Source organism: Hyperolius riggenbachi, chromosome 1 (genome assembly GCF_040937935.1).
Source record: "Hyperolius riggenbachi isolate aHypRig1 chromosome 1, aHypRig1.pri, whole genome shotgun sequence".
Classification (NCBI taxonomy): domain Eukaryota; kingdom Metazoa; phylum Chordata; class Amphibia; order Anura; family Hyperoliidae; genus Hyperolius; species Hyperolius riggenbachi.
In genome coordinates, this window is record NC_090646.1 from 366,267,246 (window position 1) to 366,279,992 (window position 12,747).

At 43.2% G+C, this 12,747-nt stretch overlaps 1 protein-coding gene across 1 annotated transcript in view; it reads right to left on the reverse strand.

Annotated features, from left to right (window-relative positions):
• The window catches only part of DGKQ (diacylglycerol kinase theta), a 225,499-nt gene that overhangs the window by 86,434 nt on the left and 126,318 nt on the right, over positions 1-12,747 (reverse strand). The gene's annotated exons all lie outside the window — the stretch shown is intronic.

The window sequence follows — 12,747 nt, forward strand, 5'->3', positions numbered from 1 at the left end:
TAATTAATTGTAGTAGTAATGATAAAAAGAGACTTTGTAGCGAAAAAAAGGTGTGCAGGTTGGCACTGCAGCAGGTGTACAATCTTGAGTGGGGAGCTGGCAGGACCACTATGCTTCAAACAGCATGGTTGCAATTGCGTGCTCTGGTATAGGAAATAGTAATGCTGTACAACAAGAGGAGAGAGAGGAGAGGAGACCGGCACTGCAATCGACTTATTTATTCCATGCTGTAAAAGGTGCATACAAAGAGTCACATACTCAGTGCAAAATAGTAAACATACCAGGTGGATGAAGCAATGTAGGTGCCGGTGGGTGCTGGGCACGGTGGGCCTGACGGCCGTTTCGCGCAGACGTGCGCTTCAACGGAGGCTCTAGTGCGGGCTGGGTGCTGGCCGGGGATTAAATACATACCGGGGTCAGCATTCGGCGTGTCCACGCCGATAGAAACCGCCCACTTCCTCCTGCAGTCTCCAATCCCATGCTGGAATGCATCTGCACTCCAGCCGGGACTTCCTGGAGGGCGGCACTTCCCCTCTACGGTTGCCTGAGCAGTCCACACTTATTAGGTGGCTGCTGAATGCTATTGCATATACACGGCAATCCGAGAGCGGATGGGCGCCATCTTGTGGCCAATGTTGAGAAGGCAGTGCAAAATAAGAAAATTGGATAAAACATTATTCACGTATGAGTTCAGTGTCACATAGGCAGATTCCTGCCCTTAATCACCCTATGTTGGATCATGTTTTATCCAATTTTCTTATTTTGCACTGCACATTGCTTCATCCACCTGGTATGTTTACTATTTTGCACTGAGTATGTGACTCTTTGTATGCACCTTTTACAGCATGGAATAAATAAGTCGATTGCAGTGCCGGTCTCCTCTCCTCTCTCTCCTCTTGTTAAAAAGAGACTTTCCTTAAAGAGAACTCAAGACAAACCTAAACAAAGCAAACATCCAGAGGCTTTCCACGTCCTGCTGGAGACCGCTGCGGCTGCCCAGGACCCTCTTTCAGATTGCGACCATGCCCCTTTGTGCGTGCGCTTGTGCAAGTATGGCTGCGCCTGCGCAGTAGCACGGAGTGGCTCGTGTATGTGCAGCGCTGACTTCCTGCACAGGCACAGCCGTACTCGCACAGGTGACATACGGCCATGTGTGAGGGGGGCACAGCCATGAGAACATAAGAAACCAGAGGCTTGTGTCATCAACAAAATGCATTTTCATCCATACATTTAATACACTGAAGCAGGTGAAAACTGCCTGCTATGGGTTTTTAAATTCCTCCAGAGTTACGTGTCATATTATTCATTAGGAAAAAAAAGTCAATAGAGACGGACAGATATGTTACAGACAGGCACGATGATTAATAATGTACTGTACATACCAATAACCACAAAGGTCATTAGCTTCTTCATAACAAAGCAAGTTTTAAGTTTCATTGCTGCATCAGTTTGACCATTAATACATTTTTGGGCCTGTATTACGTACGGTACATCTGATTTTTTTCTGCAAGCCATCGGACATTATATTATACCCCTTTAACATAAGAAAGTAGAATCCTTATTTATTGTTTCATTCAAGCGTTACCCCAAGGCCCCGTATTTTTTGTTTTTAAGGGGCATTAGTTCCTGTCATTAAAATACATGTAGGCATAATCTAATACATCTCTGTTTGCATTTAGAACATTTTTGGAATATACCATTTACAGATTTCTCTTATCTACGGTACCAATCAGCTGAAATGGTTGGTTCTCAAAAGCGAGGGAAGAGTCAAAGTGTCACATTTTCTCTAATATCCCCTTGACTAGTGTACTATATGTTAAACATTTTTTGACTTAGAAACATTTAATATTATTGTTCTGCTTACATCTCTAGACAGTCACTTTAGGGCCCATTCTTACTATAAAATGCAGTGGTGGCAATCCAGAACACTAGTTAATAGACCAATTCATTTAGCTTGAATATGAACAATCTGAATTCCACCTTTGTGGGATTCAACTGGTTTATTTTCAAGATGTAAATTTACATACAGAATTTTCATAATCCATCAACACAGAATCCTTTGCATCTCATTGACCATCCCTAGTCATGAGTAATGCTACGTACACACTTGAGATAAAAGTCTTTGGAAAAGGCAAGATCACAGACCAATTTTACCCCATTCCATGTAGTGTAAAGGCCCATACACACGTTGGATTTGCGCGAACGACGGGTCGTTTGAACGTTCCGTCGTTCGCACGTTTCCGCATGAAATCCGGCGTGTGTACAGACTATCGTTCGGGAGATAAGACTGGTTACCAGCGATCCGCCCGGCGGATCGTTGGTAACCAGTCTTATCTCCCGAACGATAGTCTGTACACACGCCGGATTTCATGCGGAAACGTGCGAACGACGGAACGTTCAAACGACCCGTCGTTCGCGCAAATCCGACGTGTGTATGGGCCTTAAGAGCCATACTCTGAGTCTACACAGTCTATTCTATGGAGCTGAACTCCCCATCAGATAATCTTTGCAAGATGCTGCACACATTCAAAAGATCAGTATCTGCAAAAGATCCGTTCCTGCAAAATGCATTCATAGTCTATGAGATCTGCAGATCCTCATACACACTTGTTTAACAGACTTCATCTGCATATCTGAATCATCTGCAGATCTGAAGATCCATCCTGGTGGATCTGATCTGCAGATGAAGGTCTGTTAAACAAGGTGTGTATGAGGATCTGCAGATATCAGACTATGAATGCATTTTGCAGGAACGGATCTTTTGCAGATACTGATCATTTGAATGTGTACAGCATCTTTGTGTGCAGCATCTTGCAAAGATTTTTATCTGATGAGGAGTGCAGCTCCATAGAATAGACTGCATAGAGTATGGCTCTCATACTACATGGAATGGGGTAGAATTGGTCTGTGATCTTGCCTTTTCCAAAGGCTTATCTCAAGTGTGTATGTAGCATAAGAAAGAACATCCTAACCTGCAAATCTCCACAGTAGCAGCAGGGTTGGAGGGTTAGTGCGAAGGAACAGATAGTAACAAGTCTGGCTAGAATAAAGCCAAACCCGTGGGGTAGATTGGTGTTAGGAATGGAGAGGCAGGCTAGTCTTAGGCCCAGAGAGGGGAGGTGATAGCTGTTTGAGTGGGGAGAGGTTAGTGTGAGAGAATGAGAAAAGGTAGATATTTCCCCAAATTTTTATGTTAATCTCTTGCATCAGAATTCATATGCGTTCATTCTAAATGTACACTAGCACAGTGGCTAAGTGGTTTCAATTCTCGCCTTACAACTCCAGAGTGTCAAGTTTAAATTCCTGGCCAGGAACGTTCTCAAAGTGTTTGCATAAGTTTCTTCCAGGTGCTCTGGTTTCCTTCCACACCACAAAAATATACTGGTGAACGTTTATTGGCTTTGTACCAGAAAAATGACAGTAAAATGTTGCAGTAATGGCTACTGGTGTGTAGCAAGACTTATAGGGAAGAATATGATCATGTATTAGGATTTGGTTTGCTGGTCAGGATCATATGAACATGAGCGTTTTACAATCAAAAGTCTAAAGTCCATAGAATGTGAAACGAAGCATTAGAAAATGCTTCAAAATACCTGAAAATGTTTGCCAATTTTATGGAAGGCCTATTGAAGCATAATAAAATGCCCATATGTGACCAAAGCAAATATAAACAGGCCCTATAGTTACAGTCTGAGCATATTCATGGTCATTAAGAATTTTCAGGCATTTTTGCATTTGTAACACAGGCATTTTATCTTTGGTAAGCATTTTGAGGTACCGGTATTTTTTAATACTTCTATTCACTCCTTTGGATCTTCCCACAACATGAACAGGTCCTGACAGATCTATCACCTGATCAAGCTGATCACACACCTCTAAATTAATTCCACTGCACAAATCCTGCTCGGCTGTTAAAGACATATGATTAGGATTGTGGCTGAGGCACAATTATTGACAAGCACTGCTTGATTTACTCAGTGAATCACTATGGGAAAAATCTTAACACTAAATGCACACACATTTTTAGGCGTCGTTCACATCATACACGCTGTCGTACGCATTTCGGCAGCAGTATGGTGTGCGACACGCAAGAACGGCAGAAGTGCATAGACAACTCCTGTGCTGTTCAGATCCTATGCGCTATCGCTTGGCTACACGAGAGACAAATCTCTCTCTAATCGAATCGGATGAGAGAGATCTGTCAGCTGCCCATACACTGCAGGCCGATTCCCGAACAAATTTCAGCCAGTGCCGGTTCTAGACAGGCACATATGAGGGGGCAGACAGAAATTTACGTGCGGGGTGCCGAAAAATAGGCATGATCATGCAGCAGACCGTGGGCGTGGTCATGGGTGGGGCCAAATATCCATGACCTTAGCAGCGGTGTTAAAGGTCTTCTGGGGAAGTTTGAGGTCTGCTGTAGTGTATCCCCCAAAAATATATGTAATCTGACAGCATTTCACCAAAAATGCACGTAATCTGGCAGAGGTTCCTTGCAAGACAATTCTGCGTGTTTGTTTTTTGTTTTGTTTTTTAGCACAAATACAGTTCTGCGCACTGAGGCGGCGGCAGATGGCGAAGAACGCACACAAAATAAATGAGGCAATCTGAATGATTGATTTGCCAGCCAGGCTGCAGTGCACTCTGGCAGTGACACTGAATGACAGGACTGCTTCTGGAAGGCAGCTGAGGGCCTGAGTAGTTTAGTCAATTGAGTGCACACACAAAATAAATGAGGCAATCTGAATGATTTGCCAGCCAGGCTGCAGTGCACTGCCTCTGGCAGTGACACTGACTGACTGGACTGGCAGTGGCACAGCAGCCACAGACAGAGGTGAGGCGATGGCAGAACGCACTGCGGCGGCGGGTAGCCAGAAGCAACAACAGAAGAACAAGTGCTATTCTGCTCTAACCGAGAGGACTCTCTGCTCTGACACAGGCAGTGGCAGGAGCGGGACCTTAAGTCCTTCTCTGAGAGAGTCGACTCCTAGTCTATGCGGGGCGGCGGCTTCTTGTCCCACTCCCGCCACTGCCTGCGTCAGAGCAGAGTGTCGTCTCGGAGAGGAGGAAGAGGAAATAGCGGCCGTGACTGAGCACATGACCGCTCACTACACTGACTGCGTTCCACGGACCAGGAAGCAGCAGCTCCGAGACAGCGGCACTGATTGGAGGGGGCAAGAAGTCTATTTGAGGGGGCTCTGCCACCTCTTGCCACCCCCCTAAAGCTAGCCCTGATTTCAGCATGAAATCGATCTGGAATCGGCCTTGTGAAGCAGCCTCTGTCCACCTAGCTGCCCCCCTAATGATAAATGCCCCCCAGTGCCCATTGCAAGGTATACATTACCTGTCCGCGGTCTCCCGCTGGTGTCCTGGATTCCTCCTCTACGTACACGCACGCCCCACGTGGTTTCCTAGTAAGGGAGCGCACGTGTGACGTCACACGCGTGCCGTTACTAGGAAACCACGTGGGGCGCGCGTGTATGAACAGCAGAGTGCGGTCGGAGCAGCGAAGGGCCATTCGTCGATCGTTGCAAAATTGCACACCATTCCCGCCGCGCACCTGATTGAGCAAGTCGGTCCAACATTTTGCAGCATGTGGGATCGACAATGCGACTAATTTTCGTCCCAAAATTGGTCGCACTGCCGGTCGGGTATACACTTGCTGGCACTGATTTTCATCCAATTTGATTATAATAATTAAATCGGACGTTCGATCGGCCGCCAAGTCGCCCGATGTATGGCCACCTTTATTTACAATTGCTAGTTTCATTATTAAAGTGGTGGAATGTAATTTATCACCTTCATAAGCGCTGCTAATTAGCACTACAAAGGCGGCCCAAATAGAATGACATTATGGCAGGTGAGAATTTATGTAGAAATGAAGGTGTAATTAGTTTGATTTTGTCTGAATTGATTGTTGCAATTGTTCTGGAATGACAATATTCCAACCTGTAAATATACCCAGGCTGTACATATAAAGGCTCTGTTCCACCAGGTTTGAAGGACAGGTATAGCTGCATGTCATTGGCATAGCAGTGGAACGTCAGACCATGTTTTTGGATAATAGTACCTAATGGCAGCATGTAGATTACAAATAGCGAAAAACAACCCCCCTCTCCCCACCTAGTGCCTAAACCAAACTCCCCACCTAACGCCTAAACACCGACCCCGCCACACACAAAGAACCTAAACCAAATAACCCCTCCAAGTGGCTAAAACAAATCCCCCACCTAATGCCTAACCTTAATAACCACTAGCTGCATCAGGCACACAACGCACAGATTATTAAAACTGATGTTTATTAGATGCATGCTGATCCCTCTGTCCAAATGATCTGATCCAGTGACAGAGCTATCTACTATGCCATTGAGCCACCCAGCTAAATATTACTGTACAACAACTGGTTGTTGTGATGCTGTGCACAGATTTCTACTTCATAGAAAAGGAAACAACAAGTGAGTGAAACAATAGTGAAACATTCTGATTGACAACTTAAATGGCTACAACCTTATGCAGCTCTGAGAAAGAAAAAAAAAGAAAAATAGTTTGACAGAACTGTTGAAAAAGCATTTGTCTTCTAAGAATAACAACACAGCTCTGTAAGTAGGACCAATGTTGATTACAACTGAGTGAAAAGGAAACTACTATCTTACTTCAGCGGCTGAATGAGAAGACATACCACAAGTGCGAAGAATGAGGACATAATAGTTTCCTGTGACTGCACAACAGCTTGCAGAATGCGTGGGCACAATACAGCGTCAGAATAATGACCATTCCACAAGTGTGCACAGCAGCAGTGCAATCTGCATGCAGTGTGGAAAAGAAGGCAGAATGGGCACTACCTCAAGGGTAAATGATAACTGAAGTGAGAACAATATGGAGGCTGTCATATTTATTTCCTTTTAAACAATCCTAGTTGCCTGGCAGCTATGCTGGTCTATTTGACTTCAGTAGTGTCTGGCCAGTAACACCAGAAACAAGCATGCAGCTAATTTTGTCACATCTGACAATAATGTCTGAAACACCTGATCTGCTTATGTTTGTTCTGGGTCTATGGCTGAAAGTATTAGAGGCAGGGGATTAGCAGGGCTGCTAGGCAACTGGCATTGCTAAAAGTAAATAAATATGGCAGCCTCATTATAAATCTCGCTTCAGCTGTCCTTTAAGATCTAAACCTACAGACAACTGCCAGCTTTCCAGAACGCTCAGCCTATACGATTAGGGCCTGTTTTGGTCAGAATTATGTCCAGGAGTATAGTAATCGGAGAATAGAACTGTACACATCAATCTCTTGACTTACAACAGCTACAGTACAGGAGCATAATGGGAACTGTTCAATGGAAAACTGATCTAGCTTCATTCATTTCTAATACAGCATGGGGGCTGCTCAAGGACATGCTCTGCATTTTATTTTTAGTACATAGACAGAAAGCTGACAAGTATTAGAAAAAGCTTCTGCATTTCTAATGAGCACTTACATTCTATTAATAATGCATTGCATACCTTCACCAGCCCCTGCACTGGACAATTGTACAGAAAGAGGAAACCCGCGATAGGAAATCTTTTGAAGCCAAATGACTTTAAAGTTTAAATGTCTCCATGGAAAATGTATAAAAGGATATATGTTCTCCAGTGTTGTACTGTCTGCCACTGACAATCATCCAAGGTATAACTAGAATCAGTTTTAAGCCATTGCAGACTAATGGTGCCCATACATTTGGAGATGGGGCGGCATATTTGATCACCAGATAGATCCCTCTCTGATTGAATCGGATGAGAGAAGGATCTATTGCTGCCACACACTGCATGCAGATTTCCAATAGATTTCAGCATGGTCTGTGAAACCACCTCTGCCTGCCAGGCTCCCCAGGTCTCTCCCATCTGGCTGTGCAGAGTGTTACAGGCTCACTTGTCTGGCAGCACAACTCCTCCTGTGTCCCACATCTCTCTCCCTTCCACTGGGGGCTCCTGTACCTAGTCACATGTACTGACATCACGTACAAGCGGTGAGGATGAGATAGCACGGGCTAATTGGTTGGTAATGCAAGAACAATATGAGAAATTGCCCTTGAGCAAAGCTAGTCAAAAGAGGCTCTTTACTAAGCAGGCATTGTTCAATCAGGGAGTCCAGACGGGTCATCTTCTGGCAACCATAGTGCAGACGCAGAATGGAAACAACCATATTTCAGCACTTAAAACCCATAATGGTAATACGATCAGCGACACTACAGGTATCCTTGTTGAGCTTCATAGATTGTACTCAGATTAATACCAATCTAGGGTGACAAATACAACCCCCTAGTTGGAAAGATTTATTCACGATATCCCATTGTTGCGATTGGTAGACACTGATAGGCTGTTACTTAATGTTCCTACAAATCTGAGCTGTATTATAAGGCTCCGGGGGCAGACGGCCTCCCATCTGAAACATAAGCAGTATGTGGGAGCCCTCCTTCCATGTCTCTTAGAATTGGTAACTAGGGAACACGAAATTGGGCATTTACCCCCTCTCTAAATAGAAAGGTTATAATCCTTATTCTTCTAACCATCCTGCCAACATGGCTATTCAGTACCTGTACAAAGTACTTTATATTCTTTGTGTAATCATATTGCTTGGATTTGTGGTTCTAAGAAATCAGCTCTGAAACAGTTAATAGCTAAATAGTTTGCATGGTTTGCTGTGTTTGCAATTTTCCCTCCTATATCTAGGTGGAGATTTCCCCTCACCAACAGGAGAGCAGCTTTTATACTGTGGAAATTTTGTAGCCAATGAGAGAAAGTCTTAGCTCAGAAAACAGGGAATGTGATAGAAACTGCAGTGAGCCTGCAACAGAGAGAAATGACTGGAGGCCTAGGAAAGAACTAGGCTGTAGAGAGATCTGAGGGGATTACACAGTGTTCCACACACATAACTGAGCTGTCTGTGGGGTGAAATTCTTCTCCACAGTGGCCTGTGACTGCATCCTTTCAAAAGAGGAGTGTTTACAGACCACTGACTGTTTCTTCCTGCCTCATCTGAGGAGCTATTCACAAGGCAAACTTTTAGTGAGTGTTTTCTGTGGATTGTAACTTTCACATATTCAGGCCTTCAGGTTTGTAGTGGGGACTAGAGACTGAACTGTATATTGGCCTAACAATCTGTTCTGAGGTGTCAAGGCCTATCTGAGGAGGATTATTAATATATATCTAATAATCCATCTTATGTCATCTTCCTGCTTCTGCTCTCCTGAGTGAAGCTTTGCCTTACACCTTTGTGGATTACAAATACTGTTTTATATATGAGCCCCAACTGCCAGCCTGCTGATTAGACTAAAATTGGTCAGGGTTTAGGGAAATCAGCTTAAATATTTATCTGAGTTTGATCATAACAGACCGTTAATACATTTGTAATTTAAAGTGCACTTAATGATTTACTGTGATTTTTGGGATTTGACATCTCTGGATTTTCTGTTGCTTCTTTGGGCTAAACCCTTTCAAGAGGCTTTGGAGGCGTCATTCTCTATTGCATTCCTTTGCAAGCAACTGTTGGTATTCCATTATTGTCATAACTGAGTTCAGATGCTATGACCTATCCTGTTCAAACATATTGCTAGAAGGTAAATTGTTAATTTTATCTTTATTACTGGGTCTCCAGATCCAACAAAATTGCTTAGCATTATACTGCTGGTTTATGTGCACCACTGGAGGTTGTAGGTTTCACCAGAGTTGGTCAAGAGCAGAACCCTAACACAGCTACACCTATGGGTGCGCTACATTCTCAAGCCTGGGAAGGACCACCTGCTAGCTGAATCATACAGATCTAATATTATGTGACCTCAGATGATAAAATCTTGGCCAATGTGCTAGTGAATAGGCTATACAAGGTTATTACTACTTTGATCAACCCAAATCAGATGTACTTTATGCCATCAACTCCTAACAATATCTGCAAATTATATTTATATTTACAAGCTCAGGCAGACAATGGGGGCAATAGAGCTATTCTGGCCCTAGACATCACCAATGCTTGAGTATTTGCAATGTTCCTTGGAATCAGTTATTTTGCTACTTAACAGATTTAAATCCTTTTCAAGGTTTAGTGTAAATTGGGATAGATCTTATGGCACCACCAATTGTTGTGTCGGTTTAACTTACAGCCTTGAAGATATTTAGGCATAACTGTGTCAGCAGATCCCATGCACTTTGAATGTGTGAACATGGGGTGAGGTCACTGGGTACAGGTAATGGAGAAAGACGCAGAACACAGGAGGCGGCACGCCAGCGGACAGGTGAGCCTGCAACACTATGCACAGGCTGGGGGATACACACTTTACATGGGTGTGTGTGTTTGGGGGGGGGGGGGGCAGCAGGGTTCCGTAGACCGTATGGAAATCAAACGCTGCACCCACTAAAGCCCTTTGAAGTGAGATCTTTCCAGCATGCCGCATCAATTATTTACTGCAATTGGGCTGGTCACGTTGTGGCATTGATCTTACAGATTCAATTACTATGACTGAATCTGCCAGATATTGATGGCGCAAATTGAAAAATGTATGGGCACCTTAACCTTCCTGCAAACAATGAACCATACTTCCACCCCTGAAGCAAATGTTAGCTCTACATGCAGAGTTAATATTTCAGCATATGCTCTGGTTACTTTCCCTATAGTATCCAATATTAACCAATGAAAAAGCAAGCTGCCACTTGAATAAGAAAAAAGCATCTGGTTGGTCGTTGTCTGCCAAGACTCTCTTGTGCACTCTTTCTGAATACATGCAGCCCAATGCTTCAGTGATCTGTCTTTGTGCTCATGCAGTTTTGTTTAAACATAGTGTTAAAGAAAGGCAGACAAAAACCAGCAGTAGACCCCAGCAAAGATGACATGCTACACAAAGCGATGAGAAGCTGAATGGAGAAAATGTAGACATTGACCTGCCTAAAAAGTGCAAGTAGTTCTGAAACTAAAGAATGAGGGGTATACATTTTGAGCAAAAAGTCACCCCCTTAATGCAAACATGATGAATCTAGGAGGGAACGACTTTACCTTTTGATTAATAAACTAGCTGCAAGCTAAATGATTAGCTTTGATTTGCTAGTTCAGATAGTCTTGCTCAACCCTACTGAACATGTATTTGAGTACATCTTAGGATACATCGGCCTAACAGAAAAGGAGTCTTTAAAAGTTCATCGCCGTGCTTTAATTGTGGTAGCTGGACAGCTTCACAAATAATTATGTGTTTTTTTTATTTATATTCTCCAGTCTAGAGCGTGAATGAAAGGGAGGGTGATATTCTGACTATCCAGCTCCAGAAACTTCTGAATCACCAGAAACAAAAATACATGTACCAGATCTGCACATACCAGATCTGTCAGAAGTAACCATGGTAAATACAGCATAGAAAGGTACACCAATATTTATTGTACAACTACTGATGGTCATCAATGCACATAGGTGAGGACGATAGTCACGAGAATGAGAACCAACCACAAAAAAAAAAAAAAAAGTTCATAACCTGAAAAGAGAACAAAACCCCTAGCAGCAAATCAACTAAAATGAAACTGCGAGCAGAGTAACACACAAAACAATAGTTCTATATCCTGAAAGTCACCATACTACCCTGACACATATTTAGCAAAATATTTTTCTATTTAATTTCCCACTGTTAAGCTCAATCCATTTGTGATCATTTCCAGACCAGAAAGGGATTGACCTGCTTGCAACATTAGGTGGTAATCTAAGCAGCTATGGCCACTTTACATGTGGTAGCTTGAGGGCCCATAGTGCTGGAACCTATCGAATAGTGCAACGTTTCGGCTCAAATGATTTTCAAGATTTCATGAAGAAATCCACTTAGATCAGAGAGGGATTGATCTGCTTGTGACATTGGGTGCCAATCTAAGCCTCTATGGACACGTTACATGACGTTTTTTGCACAATATATCTCCTGCTTAACTGCAGGGAATAGCAGACTGAAAGGTCACCAAGTCACTTGAAAAATCACAAGAAAGTTGTTACATTTGCAACTACCTGCTTTTGCAGGGAATCAGATCCGAATGCTTGTCCTAAATGTGCCTCTGACTCCATACTGAATACCACTTCCGAGGAACATACATTTTTCAAAAGTAGATTGTTAAATGAGCACTGCGTATGACCTTGCTGCCCATATGATAATTCCTGGACTTTTCAGTTGATCATTCCGGATTATAGTGTGACTAAATTCTCACAAACTAGAAGGATTACTGTGGTAACATCCCAGGATTGTAGAGTGGGGATTTAAAAGCAAAACATAAACTTCATGGTATTATTCTGTATTGCTGAGCCGTATGTTAGAGTGACTAAATATAAAAGACTATGGACTTAAAATGTAATACCTAAGAAAAATGTAATTTTACAAAGAATACTGAGGAGATGTCCTTTCTGTCGCAGGGAAAAGAAGAAAAGATCATTTTCGCCACCAGGGTGAGAGACAACAGCAAAAATGTTACAAATTATTACAGAAATTCTGTGACCCCCCCCCCCCCCCCCCCCCCCCCCCCCAGCTAAAAATAGAGAAAAAAAAACACTCCATTGCAGTCTCAGTGGCTGAGAGATTTAATGTCACTTCCAGAACTCTGTGACCTTGTCCCAGGGATACGTTTTCTCAATGAAAACCAAAAAACCAAGACAGCAAAAATCATCTGACAGAGCTTCTAACCATTCCTTACGCTAGGCCCCGTTTACACTTAATGAACAAGCGACACCCATGCTAACCTAGAAATAAACAACAC